Source organism: Geotrypetes seraphini, chromosome 7 (assembly GCF_902459505.1).
Source record: "Geotrypetes seraphini chromosome 7, aGeoSer1.1, whole genome shotgun sequence".
NCBI classification, from domain to species: domain Eukaryota; kingdom Metazoa; phylum Chordata; class Amphibia; order Gymnophiona; family Dermophiidae; genus Geotrypetes; species Geotrypetes seraphini.
In genome coordinates this window covers 185,940,885-185,962,339 of record NC_047090.1, presented here as the reverse complement: position 1 = coordinate 185,962,339, position 21,455 = coordinate 185,940,885, and the positions used below count along the sequence as shown (strand labels likewise).

Sequence of the window (21,455 nt, the reverse complement as noted above, 5' to 3'; positions counted from 1 at the left end):
ACTTTTTTTTTTTTAAATCCGGCTAAGCCAATTGCTTTCACCACATTCTCTGGTAACTAATTCCAGAGTTTCATTACACATTTAATGAAGAAATATTTTCTGCAGTTTATTTTAAATTTACTACTTAGCATCTTCAAGAATGACAAAGGAATGAACATCAAGCAATTAAAAGAAGCCGTGGAAAACAGGGAAGCATGGCGAGGACTGGCCGACAGAGGATCCAAGGGTTGGACTCAACTGAATGGACGATAGTAGTAGTAGTAGTAGTAGTAGTTGTCGTCGTATCTTCATTGCATGTCCTCTAATTCCAAGCTGAAGAGGCCCAGCTGCTCCAACCTCCCCCCCCCCCAGGAAAGTCACTCCACCCCCTCCTTCTCTGTACCTTTTTCCAATTATACAATATCTTTTTTGAGGTGGGGTGACCAGAACTGCACTATGGAGCGCTACAGCGGCATAGGAATTTCCGCTGCTAGGTCAGACCAGTGATCCATCGTGCCCAGCAGTCCACTCACTCATGCGGCGACCCTCTGGTCAAAGACTGCGTACGTTCTGGTTCAGCAGGAACTTGTCTAACTTTGTCTTGAATCCCTGGAGGGTATTTTGCCCTATAACAGCCTCCGGAAGAGTGTTCCAGTTTTCTACCACTCTCTGGGTGAAGAAGAACTTCCTTATGTTTGTACGGAATCTATCCCCTTTCAACTTTAGAGAGTGACCTCTCGTTCTCCCTACCTTGGAAAGGGTGAACTTTATCTACTAAGTCTATTCCCTTCAGTATCTTGAATGTTTCGATCATGTCCCCTCTCAATCTCTTCTGTTTGAGGGAGAAAAGGCCCAGTTTCTTTAATCTCTCGCTGTACGGCAACTTCTCCAGCCCCTTAACCATTTTAGTCGCTCTTCTCTGAACCCTTTCGAGTAGTACTGTGTCCTTCTTCATGTATGGCGACTAATGCTGGATGCAGAATTCCAGGTGAGGGCATACCATGGCCCAGTACAGCGGCATGAAAACCTTCTCCTATCTGTTCGTGATCCCTTTCTTAATCATTCCTAGCATTCTGTTCACCCCTTTCGCTGCTGCCGCATATTGCGCGGATGGCTTCATCTACTAGTCGACCAGTACTCCCAAGTCTCTTTCCTGGGGAGGGGTCTCTCCAAGTACCGCCCCGGACATCCTGTATTCGTGTATAAGATTTTTGTTACCGACCTGCATCACCTTACACTTATCCACATTGACTCTCATTTGCCATGTTGCAGCCCATTTCTCGAGTGTGTTTATGTCACATTGCAGATCTTCGCAATCCTGCGTCTTCACTACTCTAAATAACTTAGTATCATCTGCAAATTTAATCACCTCACTCGTCGTGCCAATTTCCAGATCGTTTATAAATATGTTGAAAAGCACGGGCCCAAGCACCAAACTCTGATTTTGTCTCAAAACCACTAATGATCGGGATGGTGTTGAGCTAAAACAGAAGGGGGGACTTTTTCTTGATGCAGCCTTTGGTCGACCACATTTCTTCCACGCTATCGGTTTCTGCTTGCGTTGTAGCACCTGGTGAACAAGGGAACCCATGTCTTGGAAGTTTGTGTCCCTGAATTTGAGGACCTTGGTCAGGGACACAAACTTCCAAGACATGGGTTCCTTTGTTCACCAGACGCTACAAAGCCAAGCAGAAACCGATAGCGTGGAAGAAATGTGGTCGACTTTGAAAGCCACCATACAGGAAGCGACAAACCGCTATGTTAAATTAATAAGTAAACGGCGAAGGAACAATAAGCCGCAGTGGTTCACTGCGGAGATCTCAGACCTCATCAAGGAGAAGAAAAAAGCATTCATCTCTTACAAACAATCAGGGAAACAGGACTCTAGAGCACACTACCTGACCAAGTCAAAAGCCGTCAAAACAGCAGACAGGGAGGCTAAATTCCACATGGAGGAATCTCTGGCAAAGAACATCCAGAAGGGAGATAAATCCTTCTTCAGATATATCAGTGACAGAAGTAAAAACTCAGGCGGGATTGTACGTCTTAGGAAACCAGACGGAGACTATGTGGAAAAGGATTCGGAAAAAGCCCAACTGTTAAATGATCTAAGAGGGATATCTGAGCATCTGTCAGTTTGGGCATACCCGCGTCTTCCAGATAATCACACACGTCCGGTCCCGTGTAAGGACCTGGAGACGCATAGAATGCCTCAAAATAACGGTAAAAGCTAGCAGAGATATCCGCCGAAAGATGTCAAAATCCTACCTGTACTCTCATGAATCATGGAGATGTATCGGGACCCCTTACAGCTCCTAGTAATGGACGCTAACAGCTTCCCCTAACTCCTAGTAATGGACGCCAACAGCTTCCCCTCCCTATTATCGTGTTTATAAAATTGAAATTTACGATAAAACAGCAATTTTTTCGTTTGTTCGCGGATAAGGGAGTTAAGGGCAACCAGCACCGTCTGATAAGCCTCCTGATTAGCGGTCGTGGGGCTGCGCAATAATACACCTTTCAATGATACTAATTGTCATTCAAGCGTCACTATACGACTCGCTATACGTCGAGTACAGGTGGCTACATAAGCTATGATGGCCCCACGTAAAACAGCCTTAGCCGTGTCCCAGAACAAAACAGGCTGCTCCAAATGCTGGGCATTAAAGTGACAATATTCATCCCACCTACCAGACAAAAACTTTTGAAAATGGGCATCATGATGTAAATAAGAGGGAAATCTCCATCCCATCCCTGGACCCACTGGTCCACCCGCCGCAACATCAAGCCAGATCATATTATGATCAGACACCTCCAAGGGGCCTATGGTCGCCTCAGTGACCCGAGAAAACAGGGATTTTGATAAGGTATAATCAATCCTAGAAAAGGACCCATGAGCTCGAGACTGGTGAGTATAATCCCACGCAGTAGGATGAAGCAATTGCCAGGGCTCTGCAGAGATAGGGGACCCCCTTTGTCTGCCCCGACGAGGACACTCCCGAGGAACCAGAACGGTCCAGGGCCGGGTCAAGAATTTGGTTCAGGTCGCCAACCAGAAATAGAGGGCAATCCGAATCCTGCAAGCAAATATTAACCAGGTTTTGAAAATAGGTATGCTGATATGTATTAGGGCCGTATCCCACCAAGAGACGAAAGGGCGCACCGAGTCCCACCACCCTCACCAGTAGATAACGGCTCTGAGGATCTCGCCGTTGCACCTGAACAGCAAACGCTAAGCCCCTCCGTACAAGGATAGCAATCCCTGCCTTTTTCCCCGGTGAAGAGGCTTAATGTAAATCCCCAACCCAACCCCTCTGAAGCTTTTTGTGTTCCTGGTCAGTAAGCCTAGTCTCCTGGAGACAGGCGATGTCCGCATGATGATGTTTCAATTGGGACAGGATCTTAGTACGTTTAGCAGGGGATGTAATTCCCGACACGTTCCAAGAAATTATTCAAAGTGTTCGATCACCCATAGTACGCCCCACTACGGACCCAAATGCATGTCAACCACCAAGAAAACATGGTCCCTGGGCACCCAGCCTCACCCCAAGACCCAGTGCACACAATCCAATCAGTCCATTCACTCATCCCCACAGAAACCAACACATGAAATAGAAACATAGAAACATAGAAATTGATGGCAGAAAAGGGCTATAGCCCATCGAGTCTGCCCATGCCAATGACCCTGACTTTTACTCCCCTATTGATCCCATGTGAATATCCCATTTTCTCTTAAAATCTGACACGCTGTTGGCCTCAATCACCTGCTGAGGCAGCTCGTTCCAATGATCGACCACCCTTTCGGTGAAGAAGTACTTTCTAGCATCACCTTGAAATTTCCCTCCCCTGATTTTCAGCGAGTGTCCTCTGGTAATCGAGGGCCCTGTAAGACTGAAGATATCATCTTTCATCTCTATACGTCCCGTGATATACTTAAAGGTCTCAATCATGTCCCCCCTCTCTCTTCGCTCCTCCAGTGAGTACATCCGCAGTTTTTTTAGTCTTTCTTCATACGTGAGATCCCTGAGCCCCAAGACCATCTTGGTAGCCATTCGCTGAACCGATTCAATTCTCGACACATCTTTCCGGTAGTGTGGTCTCCAGAATTGAACACAATACTCGAGATGAGGTCTCACCATGGATCTGTACAGTGGCATTATGACTTCAGGTTTTCTGCTGACAAAACCCCTACGGATGCAGCCCATCATTTGTCTTGCCCTGGACGAAGCCTTCTCCACCTGATTGGCAGCCTTCATATCATCGCTAATGATCACTCCTAAATCCCGTTCTATTGTGGTCCTGGACAAGGTTTCACCATTTAGTGTGTAAGTTCTGTGTGGATTTTTTTTGCCTAGGTGCATTACCTTACATTTTTTACCATTGAAGCTTAGCTGCCAAGTTGATGACCACTGTTCCAACTGCCGTAGGTCCTGCGTCATAAAGTCAGGCCCACTGCTTTTGCCTACTATGTTGCATAGTTTGGCGTCGTCGGCAAACAGTGATATTTTTCCTCTAAGCCCTTGAGTCAAATATCCTATGAATAAATTGAATAGAATCGGCCCTAAGACTGAGCCCTGAGGTACTCCACTCGTCACAGCTGACGTTTTGGAGGGGGTACCATTTACCATCACCCTTTGAATCCTACCATCTAGCCATTCCTTTACCCATTTAGTGAATGTATCCCCCAATCCCATCGATTTTAGTTTGTTCAACAGCCTGCGGTGTGGGACGCTATCAAAAGCTTTGCTGAAGTCCAAATATATCACGTCCAGGGACTCCCCGGCATCCAGATGACTGGTCACCCAGTCAAAGAAGTCAATCAGATTAGTTTGGCAGGACCTTCCCCTGGTAAATCCGTGTTGGTGTGGATCACGTAAATTTTCTTCGTCTAGAATTTTGTCAAGATTCTGTTTGATCAGTGTTTCCATGAGTTTGCACACTATGGATGTAAGACTCACCGGTCTGTAATTTTCTGTCTCTGTTCTGCAGCCCTTTTTGTAGAGTGGAATTACGTTAGCTGTTTTCCAGTCTAGGGGTACTTTTCCCGTGCGCATAAAGCATAAAGCAAAACAAAATACCATAATAGTGCCGCTGCCACTACCCAAAAACTAATCCTCCCCCAACAAACAACCCCATATATCCTTGCCATGAATAATAGCCCCTAAGGAGCCTACGGGACTGAGAACCCCTCCGCACTGGAAGTCTAGATAAACAAACTGGAACTAGAACACACATAAGTCCACACAGTGAGAGAAAGCAGTCAAGCTACCCCAGAGTACGGGCTACTAATGGTCTTTATGAAGTCAGCAGCTGCCTATGGTGGACCCGGAGCAAAGCTGGATAGTTAAATTGAAACCTCCGTTTAAGATCTGCGAGTTTAGCACATAAAGGATAATAAGGCTTCCTTTTTTCTTGTAAAGCCACCGAGAAATCCTGGCTAATGCGGACAGGTGTTCCATTATATTGTAGTACATCCCGTTTGGCCCGATATTGTTGTAAAAGTTCCACCTTATGGCGAAAATTCAGCAATTTCAAGATAACTATCCACGGGCGTGTTTCCAAGCCCGCTCGGGAGCCCAAAAGATGAGCCCGTTCCAAGCGTAGTGGGCCCAGAGAGGAAGAGAGAGGCAGTTCTTCTTGCAGCCAACGCTCCATTACATCCAGCAAAAGGCGGTCAGCAATAGTTTCCGGGATGCCCATGACACGCAAGTTGGAGCGACGCAAACGATTTTTCAGGTCATCAAGTTTCTCCGACTGAGAAAGCACTTGGGCCTGGAGCGCAGTCAAAGCCGTCGCCCGAGTCACTGACGAGTCTTCTAGCGTCGAGACCCGCTGCTCCAATTCCACAGTACGAGCCGCTGCAGCTGACAGGAGACTCTCAATGTTAGAGATTTGCGAAGAAAGGTGTTCCATTTTTGGTCCCAGGACTTGTGCGATCGCCTCCTTGATGTCACACAGCGCGGTCTCAGTGAGATGCAAGACCGCTGCTGCAGGGCTCGCCGCCATCTTGCCCTCAGAAGCTGCACACGCTTGCGATCTTTTTGAGCGGTTTTAGATGTCATGAAGTCCTGGGAACGAGTAATATATTTGTCCATATATTAAGGAGCCCGGTAAGAAGCAACATGAGCGTCGGAGGGCGAAACAGTCCCGCAAATAAATAAAAGTAAACAGGGCAGTCCCAGAGCCAGCGAGGAAACGTCTTCACTCGCTCAGTGTCACGTGACCTTATTATTATTATTTTATTTCTTAGATACCACCAAATCCGTAGTAGTTCGAGGCAGTTCACAATAAAGAAGGGCAGGGCAGTCAGCGAATAGTTACAATAAATATGTGTGTGCGGGGAACGGGTAAAGTATGAGGGACAATAGTAAGGTGGGCAGGGCGAAGGGTTGGAAAAGAGAACTTGGGGAGCGGTGGTAGGGAGAGAGGGCTAGGCTGTAGTTCGGTTGAATAGGCTAGTTTTTAATCATTTCCTGAAGTTTAGGTAGGATGAGGAGTGTGAGATAATTCTGCTCAGCCAGTCATTTAGATGACCTGCTTGGAAGGCAAGTGTTCTGTTTAGGTGACTTTTGTATCGGCAGGCCTTTAGAGTTGGGTGGTTGAAGAGGTGGGCTCTGCGGGTGGGCCTGGAAGCGCAGTTTAAGGAGAAATGGGAAACCAGGTATAAGGGGGCCATACCAAGAATGGATTTGAAACAGATACAGGCAAACTTGAACTGGATTCTTGCTTCCATGGGTAGCCAGTGGAGTTTTTGGTAGTAGGGAGATATGTGTTCCCATTTTTTCAGCCCGAAGATCAGTCGGATTGCCGAATTTTGGATGATGCGGAGTCTTTGAATGTTTTTTTTTGAAGGACCCCAGGTAGATAATGTTGCAGTAGTCGAGTAGGCTTAGGATGTATGATTGTACCAGTAGTCGGAAAGAGATTGCATCGAAGTACTTTCTGATGGTTCTCAGTTTCCATAAGGCGGAGAAGCATTTTCTGACCAGTAAGTCGGTGTGAGTTTCAAGGGTGTTACTCCCAGAATTTTTATGGAATCTGTGATAGGAAAGACTTGTCCGTTTAAGGAGATTGTATAATCTTTGATTTTGTCGTTTGGGCTCACCAGGAAGAATTGTTTTTTCAGAGTTAAGTTTTAATTTGAAATCGGTCATCCAAAGCTCAATTTGTTTTAGTGTGGATGCCAGGTGGTTTGTTGTCTCCAGAGATATGATGGATAGGGGAAATACTAAGGTAATGTCGTCGGCGTAGATGTAGAACTTGATTTTCAGGCTTTGTAATAGGTTCCCAAGTGCGGCCAGGTAGATGTTAAAAAAGTGTGGGGGACAGGGGACTCCACATGCGTTAACCCAGCTGAACGAAAGTATATTGGCATTGTAAACTTGTCCTCCAGGAAATTGTCCAAACCTTTCTTAAAACCAGCTACACTATCCACTCTTACCCCAACCTCCAACACATTCCAGAGCTTAACTATTCTCCGAGTGAAAAAAAATATCCTCCTATTGGGAATGGATTGATCACCTAACATATAGACTCCTGAGTATATGTAACAGAATTCTCTTCAGCCATAGCTGTTTGGAGAGCAAGTACAGTACTTTGAAAGATCTGGTACCAAAATACAAAGTAAATTGTTAGATCTACATTAGAGAATTTTTCCCCGTCTCTGCCATTCCTTTAAGCTCAGCTTTAACCACACAAACCTTGAAAACTTACAATTTTAAAGCATTCAAGACTTGTGCAGATGAGGACAGAGCTTGCAGGACAGGAAAACTCGCCGGAACGGGACAATGAGTTCCCGCAGGGATGGGGAAAAATTTGTCCCTGTGTCACTCTCTAATCCACGTAGTACTGGCTTTGGCTTTTAGCAGATGGTGAAACGGTGATGTTGAACAAGAGCAAGAGTGCCAAGGAAACAGGCATTGAGATGCAGATCTCCCATAAGAGCCATAGAAGCTGCTTCTGAGCAACAATGCCAAATAAAGAGTTAAAACCACTGACAAAAATGTAAATACAGTAAAACCTTGGATTGAAAGTGTTTTTCAAGACAAGAAAAACATCTGATTAAATTTTAACTTGATATACAACCAAGGTCTTGCAATACAAGTACATACAGTATACACCCATCACAACTGAGCCGATGGTTCTTCTCTCTCTGACGCGGTGGGAGTGCAGTGACTGTTCTAAACGAGCAAAGTCTTACAATAGAAGTACAAATAGTATTTTGTATTAAAGTTTTTGGGTTGTGGAACGAATCGTCTGAGTTTCCATTATTTCCTATGGGGAAATTTGCTTTGATATCACTGCACAACAAAGTTTTTGCTTCCTGAACACTGCTGGGTGTTTCTTATAGAATTTTGGGTGCTGATCATGAATATTACATCAAAAATTACCCATCACGTACCATTTCAGAGAAATCTTCAATTTTGTCGTGATTTTTTCTTATATTTGGATGCAAACAATTTTTTCTCCCATAAGTGTCTTATCAACAACGGTTTGTGCCGCCTGGGTATGTCCATGCATAAAATCTAGCCAGGTTGGAAGCTGTTTTATGGAAGATGACATCCTGGGCATGTCTGGGCAGGTCTGAACGAGCTTGCGCTGTCTCACCATGCTATAATGGTGGCTTCCATACACCGATCCTGCTCATTTGGTTAATATAGATAGTCCGTGTGTGTATATAGTATCAGTATAGTAAAGTATAGTAGCAATATAACAGTAAGTAAGCTTGATGCTATAGACGTTTTGGTGTCGGGCAATATGTCTCGTCGGTGTCGTAACAGCCGCGACACATTCTGCTATATCTGTGGGGAATATACACTTACGCCTCAGAGACGTTCGATGACTGCCCTTGTAAAGAAAGCCTATCATCTGTATTTTGGCTGCAAAATAGGTGATCAAGACAAGCAATGGGCGCCTCACATTTGCTGTGCGACATGTGCTGTTAGTCTGAGAGCCTGGCTCAGAGGTACTCGAAAGACGATGCCATTTGCTGTTCCGATGATATGGCGAGAACAGAAAGACCATGTGACGGACTGTTATTTCTGTTTGACTAATGTGTCTGGTTTCTCTGCCAAAAACAAGAAGTCAATTGAATATCCTAATCTGCCTTCAGCAATGAGACCCATGCCACATGATGACAGTCTTCCAGTTCCGAAACCACCAGAGGATTGGACCTTAGACGAACCAGATGAAGAAACTGCAGTGCAGGGTTCTAACAGTGACATTGACCCGGATTTTGAACCATCCTCATCAGGCGATCCACATCTGATAACACAGTCCGAATTGAACGATTTGGTCAGAGATTTGGGTCTGTCAAAAGCAAAAGCTGAGCTGCTAGGTTCGAGACTGCAGGAATGGTGTTTGCTATCACCAGGTACAAATATTTCTGTGTTTCGAGACCGGCATCATGATATAACCAAATTTTTTGCACAAGTCGACAGTCTCTGTTTCTGTTGTGACATTGAAGGATTGTTCTCGGTCTTTGGTTGTGATCACAACCCGGAAGAGTGGCGTCTTTTCATTGATTCGTCAATGTTAAGCCTGAAAGCTGTTCTGTTGCACAATGGCAACGTTTATCCTTCAGTACCTGTTGGCTATGCAGCACATATGAAAGAAACATATGAGAATATGGAAATGTTACTAAAGTATGTCCAGTATACCAGGTATAACTGGAATATCTGTGGAGACCTCAAAGTCGTTGCTCTGTTACTAGGACTGCAGCTTGGCTATACAAAGTACTGCTGTTTCATCTGCGAATGGGACAGCCGAGACAGAGAGTCACACTATTCTAGAAAGAACTGGCCACTCCGTAAAAAGTTAGTTCCAGGACAGAAAAATGTAGCACATGAATCGCTTGTTGACCCGACAAAGATATTTTTGCCTCCTCTTCACATTAAACTGGGACTCATGAAGAATTTTGTGAAAGCAATGAACAAGGAAGGGGAAGGTTTTCGTTATTTAAGACAGATGTTCCCAAGAATAACTGATGCCAAGATCAAAGAGGGTATTTTTGTTGGCCCCCAGATCAGACATGTTATGAGTGACAAGCGATTTGAAGATCTGTTAGTTGGGCCGGAAAAAATTGGCTGGAAAGCCTTGAAAGACGTTGTTGACAATTTTCTGGGCAATTACAGAGCCCCAAACTACATTCAGCTGGTAGACAAACTTCTCAAAGCATACAAGAGAATGAAGTGCAATATGTCACTCAAGATTCATTTCCTCCATTCACACTTGGACTTCTTCCCCGCAAATCTCGGTGCTGTGAGTGACGAGCACGGTGAAAGGTTTCATCAAGACATAGCTACGATGGAGAAACGATACCAGGGCAATTGGAATCCGTCAATGCTTGCCGACTATTGTTGGATGCTACAACGTGATGCACCAGACACTGAATATAAAAGAAACTCGGGAGCAAAACACTTTTAATTCTGTTTCATTTAGTCGCTTGTGCGAAACGTAAACTTGACTATATATTTTATTGTCAGTAAACATAAAAATGTCTATTTCTCATAGTTCTTACGTGATGCAGTAAAACCAAAACCATATTTGAGCATACCAAGTTGGTACCTGTCATAATCACCAAAAACTTTTCAGGAATCAAGACTTAACCAAAAAATTGTTGTGCAGTGTATTCGAGTGCTTTGGGTTACAAGCATGCTTCTGGAACAAATTATGCTCGCAAACCAAGGTTTTACTGTGTAATTAAAACAGATTTTAACACCATGTTGGAATATCAACCTCTCTCTCCCCCCCCCCCCCCCCATGGCAACTGCAATGAGGGGAAGATAAATAACCTCTCTTTTTTTCCAGTTGCCAGCCCTCTAAAACTAAGAGGCAGAATGTGAGCATGATTCCCTCCTAGAAGTTGGAGAGGTGTATATTTGTCTTGACTTCCACTGCTGGGCCAAACTCCTGTGATAACAGCCATACAATTTTGCCATTGTTATTGTGAGATGTCAGGCTGACTATTTTCAAGTTAAAGATTAAGTTTTCTTCTCCTGGATGAATATGTACTGGAGTTCAAGACACCCAAGTAGCAAATCCTCTTGTAATGGATTAAGTACAACAAATTTGATTCAAGACATGCGAGTGCCAATAGAATCCCGATATGACCTCCTAAAAAAGTTAGCTTCATTGTGATAGCATTTGTACTGCTTTTATAATGGTTAAGCACAGTCAATGAAAAGCATCAACATGCGTGTGACGGAGCTTCAAAATACTAAGGTAAGCCGAAGTGTTCTTGATGAGCTGAAGACATCTAGCCTAAGGAGCTTTGTGCACTTCACTGATCCATGTGCGTTAAAAAGGGCCTTCTAAGACTGAGGTGTTTAACAAAAGCATCCATTAAGATGTCACACTTTCACCATCTCGAGAGCTAAAAGAATCACCATTGTACGGTTAGCTACAGCAGAATCCAATCACTTGTCAGCAGACTAGGACAAGATGGTTAAAAGCAGGCTCACAGCTGGGCCATTGTTAAAGTTACAGCAAAAACTGGAGGGGGAAGTTATTTTATACAGCTGCTTGACTGATTTTGGCTGCTCGTTGGAAGCGACCGGAGCAGCCCGATTGGCTTTTGGTTATAGATAAACTGCAGCATTGGTATCATATGTACAAACGTACGGCTGCTAAACGGGGCACAATGTCCAGGTTTGACGGAGATGTGCACATTGGTTGCCTTCCTGATCTCTCCACACTAGCTGTGGTTACTTGGGACTAGATTTTTCTTTAAGATTTGCTTCTCTTTTGCGTATGGGGGCTATGGAAGCTTGTTTTGTTCTGTATTTTGACTATTATTTGTACAGTGGGTTGGTTATGTTTTGCTATATTACTGCTAGCTGTGTATTGCTACGGTTATGTATATTTTTGGCTCTGTTTGCTTGGTTGCTATACAATAAAAATTATTTTTCCAGTTAAATAAAGTTACAGCAAAAGCTTGTATTTTTACACAATTGGTATTTAAACATTTTTTTTAGGTCTGCACTCAAATCCCTAGGAAAAGACACCTAGGGCTCCTTTTAGAAAGGTGTGTTAGGGCCTTAGTGCACAGAATAGTGCGCACGAACCGCTACCGCCTCCTCTTGAGCAGGCAGTAGTTTTTCAGCTTGCGCGCGCTAAAAACACTAGCGCACCTTTGTAAATAAAAGGAGCCCCTAGTCCCGTTTCTCTTAGAAGTCTTTTATAACTGCAGCATGGTAAACAGAAATTAGGAAATTCTACTTTACGGAGAGGGTGGTGGATGCCTGGAATGCGCTCCCGAGAGAGGTGGTGGAGAGTAAAACTGTGACTGAGTTCAAAGAAGCGTGGGATGAACACAGAAGATTTAGAATCAGAAAATAATATTAAATATTGAACTAGGCCAGTTGCTGGGCAGACTTGTACGGTCTGTGTCTGTGTATGGCCGTTTGGTGGAGGATGGGCAGGGGAGGGCTTCAATGGCTGGGAGGGTGTAGATGGGCTGGAGTAAGTCTTAACAGAGATCCCAAGCACAGTACAGGGTAAAGCTTTGGATTCTTGCCCAGAAATAGCTAAGAAGAAAAAAATGTAAAAAAAAAATTTAAATTGAATCAGGTTGGGCAGACTGGATGGACCATTCGGGTCTTTATCTGCCGTCATCTACTATGTTACTATGTAGAATAGGCACGGAGATGCTGTTTCTTGGGCAAATAATGCAATACATCTACTAAGGGGGAGAAAAACAAACCAACCAAAAAAAAACCATTTTGCTTTCCTTCCTTCCTAATTTCAGAGCCAGGAGATCTGCTTTTGCTCCACGCTCACTGGAAGCAAAGGGTAGGCAACATTTTTTTTCCCCTTTAAATTTATGGTGGTCTGTCCAGAATGAGATGTCGGGATGTTCGCTTACTCATAATATACTAATCCCTAATCTTTGCCAAAGGTTAAGAACAGTCCTTACCAGCTCATGAAAACGGAGGGTGGTGCAGAACCGACATTACTTCAAGGTGTAAGAAAAAAAGCCACACGTGAAATTTTTTTAACATCTTTAATTAAAGTATTTGCAAAAGCAAAATAGTAACTTAAAATAGTTCTCATTTCTTCAAAATACCAAGTTCTTTAATTGTATCGGAATTGTGGCTTTTATAATTGTTTTCAAACATAATATCCTGTAGATCAAAAAAAGGACAGCAAACAATCTGCGATAGTACAGAATGAATTTTACAAACATAATAAATATTTTTCCCTCCCAGACACATAACAGTATGTACAACAGCAGTTGACAATAGTTCAAAATGAAAATGTTGGGCTCATGCCCAAAGTATAAATGGTTCTCCTAATTCTTCTGCTTTAAATGATCAGCATCGCTACCAAACTCAACTAGCAGGGTTTTTTGTTTTTTTTGTAAGCCAGGTTTATTAGTGCACAAAGAGGCCTATACAACCATCTTTTATCAAAAATGGTAGCAAATTACTTCTATAGTTATTCCTTACAAAGTCTACCATAAACAAAACAAACCGTAGAGATATCAAATTAGTAGCTATTAAAAAAAAGAAGTAAACATTCTAAAATAAACCATTAAAAAATGCAGAGAGGCTAGACATGTTATCAGACTGCAGAGGCTGAAGCAGAAGAATGGTAAATTTAGCTTAATTTTTTTTTTTTTTTTTGATTTAACTGGTACAAATAAGGCCGCTCTTGAATAGTCTTCCACAAAACATTTTTAGACAAAAACTAAATTTACTTAGATGGTAAAAGATCACAGGGCATGGTCACGTATGAAGAAGAAAGTGAATATGTGTCACTCGCCTCATGTCCTAAGCAGTCAGGAGTACAAGCAGAGAAGAGCAAGCTTTGACACCATCGGGTCCCTTGGTACAGCCTAAGATGAAGCGGCAGAAACCGACTGCAAACCCTCCAGTTTCCCTGTTTTAATCAACAAATTGCATGGTACCTCTTAAGACAGCCAAATAAGGGAGCGCTTCAATTGTCAAACCGTCAGGCGTCCACCCACACTTCAGGTCGGGTCAGCCTCGTGGGCTCTGTTGCTATCAGAGAAAACCACGGTGACACTTTCACTCTGACCGACGCATGAATGTCAAAGCTAGATCTTAACAAAACAGCGCAAGCCATACAATTCGTCCAAAATGAAGGAAAAAGCCTCAGCGTACCACCCTTTAAGTCTGATCGGTCAAGTCATACCCTGAGGCAGCAGATTTGTGAAACGCTGGTCACCGTCGGTGTACCCATCAGCATAAGGATAAGTGGATATAATTGTTCTTCTATCTTATGTCCTCCACAAATACAGCACAGTTTTTTTCAACTGAAACTCCAATGGAGGTTTTTTTGCCGATGAGGTGACCGCTCAACCATTTAAATCTATACCACTTTAGTGGAGGTGGGAGGGCTCTTTCCTTCATTTTGGACGAATTGTATGGCTTGCGCTGTTTTGTTATGATCTAGCTTTGACATTCATGCATCAATCAGAGTGAGTGTCACCATGCTTTATATTGGTTTGTTCATTATATCTGAGTTATTTGGCTATATATCTGTGCTATAAGAGACCCAGGTCTGGTTTCTAAGCATGGCACCTGCATAATGATCAGGAGCCAGCCATGAGCATTATTCCAGCTGTCACAAATGGTTGACATCTAGCAGCCCGGCTCTGCGTTACTGAAGGAACTGCGACTGCACCGAGCTCCAGTTCAGAACGTTAAAAGGGAGGAGAATCTCTTACAGGTTACAAATTGCTGGGCCTATTGTTCCCTCTGACCCTTCAAGTACACATTTATAACTAGGGTTACCATAAGACTCCAGAAAAAGGAGGGCGGATTGAGATATCCGGGCTTTACCATCCACTGAAAGCAATGGAAATAAAACCCAGATGTCTCAATCCGTCCTCCTTTTTCTGGAGCCCTATGGTAACCCCAGTTATAACCAGTTGATAAAATATAAAAAGTTTTACCCTTTTGGTTTTAGATAAGAGCATCATCCCTGGACACCCACCGTCAGACCCTGGTAGGAAGCATAGGTTCCGCACAAACTCTGAGCTGAAATAATCTGTGTAAGGTAAGAAGTGGAGTGGAATAGAAACCTAGAGGAATGAACTGAAGCGGGGTTTAAATCCCACCAATACTCCATGTGCATCTTGGGCAAATACTTAATTATCCATTGCCTCAAAGAGTCAGAAAATATCTACCTTACCAGAACATAACTTGCCTACAAATGCTACCGAAAAGGTTTGTGCTAAATCCAAAAGAAAACCTTACAATCTGAAGGGAAGGATTAACAGAGAGATGCATGAACATAGTTGGTAAAGAAAGCTACATGGGTTTTTATTTTTTCTTAAAAGGCTTCTTTTATGTTACTCCCATCCCCAGTATGCAATGGCTTTCCATTAGACACTAGGAATTTTGAAAATAAACTGTATCTGGAACAAAAATATTTAAAATCACATGGCTAGGATTCTTCAGAGCTGAACTTTTTACCTACCGCTGGAAGCCCAAAAACCCCTCTCCTTCTTCAGGGCTCTGCCTAGCCACTTCGTAAAATTAGCACAGATCTTCAGAGTGGAAATGGAAATTTTTGGATCAGTTTAACCGAGGGCCGAATCTTTCAGGATAATGCATCTAAATGATTTACGAGGTGCTGCCCAAAAGTTCGGGAAATGTGAACAGCGCGCGTGCGAACTGACATAGTATGCCCTTCCGCCGCTATAGGTGTCTAGCAGTATGCTTTGTGAATCAGTGTGCCAATGGGTATGCAGCCGAGTGGTCGCGTTGTTTTGTTCTGCGCGATTTTGTAAGGTTATGTTTTAGTGACTCGACGGATTTCGATATGACGGATTTTACTGAGCAAATAATCGTTTTCCTTTTTACATTCGTGGGCTTGTTCACAAGGAATTCTTAAATTCCAGATCAAACTGTCAATGGTCAGTTTTACTGTGAGGTTTTGAAGTGGTTGAGCGAGAGCATTCGGCGCAAACGCCCAGACAAGTGGAAAAACAAAAACTGGTTGCTCCCCCATGACAACGTGCCCGCTCACACGTCACTCGTCGTTCCAACAATTCCCGACTTCCAGAAACATTACTGCGATTACGCACCCTCCCTATTCGCCCGACCTTGCCCCCTGCGATTTTTTTTCTATTCCCCAAAATGAAATTACGACTGAAAGGGCGCCGTTTTAACACAATTGAAGAGATCCAGGCAGAATCGCAGGAGGTCCTCAAGGCACTCACCCAAGATGACTCATGGGAAAAACGCTGGGATCGCTGTATACATTCTCAAGGGGACTACTTCGACGGAGATGGTGGAAACATGAGTTTCAGTAAGCAATTTTTTTGCACAGAACAAGACAACGTGACCACTTGGCTGCATGCCCGTTGGCGCACTGATTCACAAAGCATACTGCAAGACACCTCTAGCGGCGGAAGGGCATACTATATCCAGTTCTCGCATGCTGTTCATATTCCCTAACTTTTGGGTAGCAGCTATGGACAGGAATGACTTATTACGCCAGGATATACTGTACATCTCAATACGCCAGATACACTGCTAAATCATCAATGCATGCATCATTCCAAAATACCCTCCTTCTATAGTTCATAAGGTGTAGTACACAGGTAACACAGCAGGATGTGCTTGGAATTTTTCTCTGATCAGGCTTGCGGTACCCAATAGAACTGGGACATCGTTGGTCTGATTGCATGTTTGTAACTGATCTTTCTCCACACAGCCACTTGGTACTGGCTCCGCAGGTTGTGTCGCTGTCACTGTCCCATTCCTGTAAGCTCTGTTTAAAAAGTTTAAATATCAATCTGCATAAGCTTTGAACACCTATGGTTTTAAACTGTTTGAGGCTTGTGCAGATGAGGACAGAGCTTGCAGGGATGGGGCAGGGACAGGAAAATGTGGTGGAGATGCTAAAATTATCCCAGTTACTGTATATTGAATGCTACCAGGTTCATTAAAAAAAAAAAAAAAAAAAATTCCAAATATATCTTGTTATGCTACAACTTATGAACTCTGGACAATTTTTTTTTCAAATACAATGTCGATCTCATTCTTTTGGATTCATTGTCAATTATCGCCACCATATCCTGGAATAGTGAGGTTTCTTTCCTGGCTTTTTGTTTTTATTAAAAAAAAAAAAAAAAATCTGTCCAAGTTAGTGGAAATAGAAAAAAACACACACAGTTACAGCTAGCAGAAGACATGCTCAGTTTGCACCTTTTAACACACATGAAAGCAGAAAGAAGTGAACTGAAGCTCCCAGCTGGATAAATAAGGAATTTATTCCATCTTAGATGCAGAGAGTAAGTTCAGTAACAAGTGAAAAAGCAGAAGACACCAATATCTCCCCCTGCCAGAGACTTCAGTCAGCCAAGACTGGTGAATCTCAGCATTCACAATTACCAGCACAGGGTCTGTTCTATCACGCATGTGGAATGGGAGACGAAATGGGAGTAAAGGCTGTTTGGTACCATCCAAACTCAGAAAATGGAAGGTCAAGCTATTTCCACGTTAAAAACAGAAACTGGCTGATCAATAGAAGAGCGAGTACCATTAATGTCAAAGCCGTCACGTACAAGGCAACTTGGAGGTTATGTTTACAAAGTCAGTCCTCCTAAGAAAGTGAACCATTTTCAACAAAATCCCTTATATTCTGTTTCAAATCACTTTACAAACCTATCATCCACCCCCCCACCCCACCCCCGGGAATAATTATTGCAGAAACCAAGCCATGCTCAGGTGCACTTTACAAAATAGACCCATGATTTCAATGCAGTAAAAGTTTTACACACATTTTGTCATCATGTTCTTAAGTCACAGTATAACAATGTGACTAAGGGCTCCTTTTACGAAGCCGCGCTAGCGGGTTTAACACGCGCGACTTTTCATCACGCGCTAACCCCCAAGCTGGCCTAAAAAATACCGCCTGCTCAAGAGGAGGCGTTAGCGGCTAGGGCGGCCGGCAAATTAGCGCGCACGTGGCTTCGTAAAAGGAGCCCTAAGAGTTTGGTGTATTCAGGTGCCGAAAGCATTTGGAAATTTCAAAAAGGGGGTTAAAGGCACTGTCCTGACTTTCTACATAAGAATATTTCCCAATCAAAATATGTCACGCACCACTTCCTCCTCATTCCTCGATTGTCTCAAAAGAACCCTAAGGAGACCCTGGAGCTTGTGCTTCAGCGAGACGGCGTTAACAGACTATTCTGCTGGCTTTGACACCTGCAAAAAAATAAAAAAAAGACTAAACGGCAAATACAGTACTCCCCCGAAATGCGCAGGGGTTATGTTCTCGGAGCGACCGCAAATGCTGGAAAACTGCGAATATCAGATGAGTACTGTAATCAGTGCGTCAGGATTGGTTGGTGGCGGAGGGGAAAGGACACAACCCCCGACATTCCCAGCTGGTGAGCGAAAGCAGGCAGGAACTGGAGCCCAGAAAAACGAAGTACTAGCCGGAAACCGGTAGAAGCACGCCGACACAAGACAGACTACTGCTTCAACCAAACAAATGCAGCTCTTTCTCCCTCTTCAGCTGAAGTGCCCGCCTTTGGATATTACCACGAGGCTCTCTCTCCCGCACACACACATGCGCCTGCCCACAGAATCGCTCGTCCTTAGCTGTCGCTTCCATTCAGAAACAGAACAGAAACCGGCGCTCAATCCTGTCCAGAAAAAGAAGTTGGTTGAGGGAAAAACCACAAATTACTGAATCTGAATTCAGAGCCACAAATTTGCGAGGGTATACTATATAGTAAAAGGAAGTTGTCCCACTGGATGTCCATAAATAAAAGCTTAGGCCCAAATTCTGTAAAAGATGCAGTTAGGGGACAGTAGGCACTATACTGCCACTCAAATGACCAATCAGGGAGCATGTTAAAAAATAAAATAATAAAATTTGAAGGTGCCAGTCTCGCACCTATGGATGCACATAGGGATGTCCAAGGCCAGCGGGGGGTATGGTTTGCGCTGGACCTATGGATGCGCATAGGGATGTCCAAGACCAGCGGGGGGTATGGTTTGCGCTGGACCTATGGATGCGCATAGGGATGTCCAAGGCCAGCGGGGGGTATGGTTTGCGCTGGACTTATGGATGCGCATAGGGATGTCCAAGGCCAGCGGGGAGGTATGATTTGCGCTAGAAGTGGCCTCTCTATGTGCCCTCTTAGGCCTGAGACCGGTACCTTCAATGTATGTCTTTAAAATGCTGGCCTACATTTAAGGCGCCTGTTTTAAAAAAAACAAACAAGCCGCAATTCTATGAACGGCGGCTAAGCATGATTTTGACACGCGATCGGCAGCTGTTTTAGGCAGCCACCAAAATCAGCACTGTTTATAAAATACAGCCCTTAGTGTTATCTGGCTCCTAATGCCATATTCATGGACAAGCTCAAAGGGAGGAACAGAGTAAATTATGACCTAGGTCACCACTTCATGGACTGGGACATAGTAGACGACGGCAGATAAAAACCCGAAATGGTCCATCCAGTCTGCCCAAACTGATTCAACCTAAAAATTTGTTGGGGGACTTTCTTCTTCTTAGTTATTTCTGGGCAAGAATCCAAAGCTCTGCCCGGTACTGTTCTTAGGTTCCAACTACTGAAGTCTCCGTCAAAGTAGTTGGAACCTAAGATGCTTTTCAAGCAAACAAGTGAAAAAAGAGCTATTCTCGCAATGACCTCTTGTCCAAAATAGCTGCACTTGATCAAGCTGCAAATATAAAGTCAGAGTCAGAAAAGCTGAAAAAGTTTTCAGAACTTGGTTAAAAAAAAAAAAAAAAAAGAAAGTAAAGCTACAATGAAGATGAAACCTTTTCAGAAATCATCTTACTTGTCCACAAGTAGCAAGCAACCCAAGTAAACATGTTTAGTTGGCCGTGCACTGCACTGAAACATAATTAGAAGTTGGAGGGCTAAACAAAATCTTATGGAAGTGACATGATAAAGCAAAAACATTCCAATTTACAGTAAATATCAATTATGAAACTAAGATAAGGTACCTGTTATATTTAAGAAAATGTCAAATGCACACACAAGAGCTATTTCTAGGGATTTTATTTGGCAAGTTCTGGAGCGCAGAGGTTCTACATTGCCAGGGCCACCTGCTACTGCCTTTAGCTGTAGCTATAGAAGTCTACAAATTTTTGGCTATAAAATTTTCATCTAAAACCTATAAACACTGATGTGTTGCAGCAGCTATGACTAACAGCAAGAAGTTCAATAATGCTGGCAGCATACAGCTTAGCAAAACAAAAATCAGATCACCCTAGTTAAGAGGCTGTCGAGATGCCTGGGCGGATCAGACTGAAACTAAACACCGCTAACAAGGGACTGAGCTCTATTCCTCATCTAGTACCTTGTTTCCACGAAAATAAGCCCTAGCATGATATAAGCCCTACCCCCGAAAATAAGCCCTAGTCGTCGGCAGCAGCAGCAGCGCTTCCCCCCCCCTCATCTCTCACTCCCATCCGAATTGCGAGACCGAAATAAATACCTTATAACAAATCGGCAGCGTCGGCAGCAATCTAGACAGGCTGCTTCACGGCCTTCTATCTTCTGGGCATCATGAGCAAGCAACGCAGCAGAGGAATGCCTGGAAGATAGAAGGCCGCGAAGCAGCCTTTCTAGATTGCTGCCGATTTGTTATAAGGTATTTATTTTAGTCTCACAGTTTGGATGGGAGAGATAGGTTGGGGGGTGCGTGTGGCGAAGGGAGGGGGGGAGACGGGGACAGAAAGATGCTGCATGGGGGGATGGGGATGGGAGGAATAGAAGCTGCAAGGGTTCTGCTGCACAAGGTTTGGGAGAGATGGATAGAAAGATACTGCACAAGGAGATGGGTGAGAGGGGAGGAAAGATGCACCTGTGGGGAGGAAATAGGAAGAATTGGGGTGGAGGAGAGGAAGAGAGAGATGATCATTGTACATGAAAAAAAATAAGACATCCCTGAAAGTAAGTCCTTGTGCCTTTTGTGGGCCCAAAATTAATATAAAACAGTGTCTTATTTTTGAGGAAACCCGGTAGTACAAACAAATGAAAAAGCAGCCTAGAAGTCGTCTAGCTCAGTTCTCAGATTAACTACCTCTGTAGTGTCTCCAGGCCTGTTATAAATCATTAATACCTTGGGTGGGATAAGTACAAAAATGTGTGCAGTTTATTCAAATGACAAAACAAGAAGAATTTTATACAGTATCTAAACAAAAATACCAAAATGACTGGTGAAAAGGAAAAGAATACAAATGTACACTGAAACCACGAATTGGTCAAACATTAAAGAATGAGAGAAATTGTTTAAGAGAGAAACAGCCTTTTTTGGGAGAAGGGAAAACGTCTTGTGTAACTGGCAAGAGAATCAACTTCCCATTTGTTTAACGACCAACAAAGCGGCTCTTAAAATCAACCCTTTTGATGCTGCAATAAATCTAATCTAATCTAATCTAAACCTTAAGTTTATATACCGCATCATCTCCATGAGCTCGACACGGTTTACAAGAACTTAAAATAGTGGGTAGAG

General features: G+C 43.6%; 1 long non-coding RNA gene across 1 annotated transcript; it reads right to left on the bottom strand.

Annotated features, from left to right (window-relative positions):
- Positions 1-13,295: 13,295 nt before the first annotated feature.
- LOC117364005 lies at positions 13,296-20,763 on the bottom strand. The gene is made up of 2 exons (XR_004540168.1): positions 18,918-20,763; positions 13,296-18,861 (listed from the first exon to the last, which is right to left on the bottom strand). It is a non-coding gene; the product is annotated as an uncharacterized LOC117364005 (long non-coding RNA).
- Between the last annotated feature and the right edge of the window lie 692 nt (positions 20,764-21,455).